This window comes from Delphinus delphis, chromosome X, assembly GCF_949987515.2.
Source record: "Delphinus delphis chromosome X, mDelDel1.2, whole genome shotgun sequence".
Taxonomy (NCBI): Eukaryota; Metazoa; Chordata; class Mammalia; order Artiodactyla; family Delphinidae; genus Delphinus; species Delphinus delphis.
In genome coordinates, this window is record NC_082704.1 from 19,661,963 (window position 1) to 19,664,480 (window position 2,518).

Sequence of the window (2,518 nt, forward strand, 5' to 3'; positions counted from 1 at the left end):
TTTCTTCAGCGGGCAGGTATCAGTACAAAGAGTGAAGGAAAATGAAGAATGGGGAAATGTATTCCCCCAAAAGAAATAAGATTAATGTCCAGAAACTGAGCCTAATCATATGGAGATACAGGATTTTTCAGGTAGAGAATTCAAAATAACCATAAAATACACAGCATAAAAGATGTAAAATGTGAAATCAAAAACTTAACATATGAGGAGGGAGCAAAAGGGTAGAGTTTTTGTATGCAAATGAAATCAAGTTTTTATTAGCTTAAAATAGCATGTTATATCAATAAGATGTTTCAAGAAAGCCTCAGGGTAACCAAAAAACATAAACCTATCGTTGATGAATTCAAGATAAAGAGAAGGGAATAAAAGTATACCACTATGGAAAATCATCAATTCACAAAGGAACAGAGAAACAGGGGATAATTGAAACAAAGGAATTTTAAAACATCCAGAAACCAAGTAACAAGTTGGCAATAGTAAGTCCTTAACTACCAACAATTACTTTAAATGTAAACAAACTAAATTATCCAATCAAAAGGCATAGGGTGGCTGAATGAATAACAATAAAATAAGACCCAACTATATGATACCTACAAGACTCACTTCAGTTTAAGGGCACATATAAGCTTAAAGTGAAGGGATAGAAAAAGGTATTCCACACAAAAGGAAAGTAAAAGAAAGCAGGGGTAACTATACTTTCCTGACAAAATATAGTTTAAGTCAAAAGAATGTAACACGAGACAAAGAGAGTCATTATATAGTGATAAAGTGATCATTTCCTCAAGAGTATAAAACAACTGTAAATATATACGGAACCAATGTCAGAGCACCTAAATTTTTAAGGAAATACTAGCAAAGCTGAAGAAAACAATAATCAACAATAATATATTAATATTAGTGGACATCAATACCCCACTTTCAACAATGGATAGATCATATAGACAGAAAATCAATAAGGAAACATTGGACTTGGACTATAGTATAGACCTAAAGGACCTAATAGACTTACAGAACATTCCATCCAACAGCAGCAGAATGTACATTCTTCTCAAGTACACAGGGAACATTCTCTAGAATATACCATATATTAGCTCACAAAACAAGTCTTAGCAAGTTTAAAAAGATTTAAATCATACCAATTATTTTTTTCTGACCACAGTGGTAAAAAACTAGAAATCGGGGCTTCCCTGGTGGCACAGTGGTTGAGAGTCCGCCTGCCAATGCAGGGGACATGGGTTCGTGCCCTGGCCCGGGAAGATACCACATGCCGCGGAGCAGCTGGGCCCATGAGCCATGGCCGCTGAGCCTGCGTGTCTGGAGCCTGTGCTCTGCAACGGGAGAGGCCACAACAGTGAGAGGCCCACATACTGCAAAAAAAAAAAAAAAAAAACTAGAAAGAGATAACAGGGGAAACTGGAAAACTCACAAATATGTGGAAATTAAGCAACACACTCCAGAACAGCCAACAAGTCAAAGAAAACATCAAAAGGGAAATAAAACAAAATCTTGAAGCAAACCAAAATGGAAACACATGTCAAAAATTATGGTATGCAACAAAAGAAGTACCAATAGGAAAATTTATAGCAATAAATACCTATATGGGAAAAAAATACCTCAAATGAATAACCTAAGTTTAGACCTTAAGAAGCCAGAAAAACAAACTAAGCTCAAAATTAGAAGAAAGATATAACACAACTCAGGGCAGAAATCAATGAAATAGAGAATATAAAAACAATGGAAATGATCAAAAAAACTGAGTTGGTTTTTTGAGAGTATAAACAAAATTTGCAAACTTTTAGCTATAGTTACCAAGAAAAAAAAGGAACTCAAATAAATAGAACTATAAATGAAAGAGGAGACATTGCAACTGATATGATACAAAGAATCATAAGATAATACTATGAACACTTATATGCCAATGAATTGGACAACGTAAAAAAAAAAGGTTAAATTCCTAGAAACATATAACCTACCAAGTCCGAGTCATGAATAAATAGAATATCTGAACAGAACAATTACAAGTAAGGAAATTGAATCAGGAATCAAAAACCTCCCAAGAAAGAAAAGCCCAGGATTACATGGCTTCATGGGTGAGTTTTACCAAACATTAAAAAAAAAAAAGAATGAATGCCATTTTTTCTCAATCTCTTCCAAAAAATTGAAGAGGAGGATAAACTCCCAAATGCATTTTATGAGGCCAGCATTACCCTAATACCAAATAAAATCGGATGGCTTAGAACACTACAAGAAAAGAAAATTACAGGTCAATATTCCTGATGAATATAGATGCCAAAATTCTCAACAAAATACTACCAAAAAGAATCCAACAGCACATTAAAAGGATTATACACCATGATCAAGTGGGATTTATCCCTGTAATACAAGGTTGGCTCAACATATCAAAATCAACAGACGTGATACACCACATTAATAGAATGAAAGACAAAAATTATATGATCATCACAATAGATGCAGAAAAAGCATCTGAAAAAATCCAACATCTTTCATGGTAAAAACT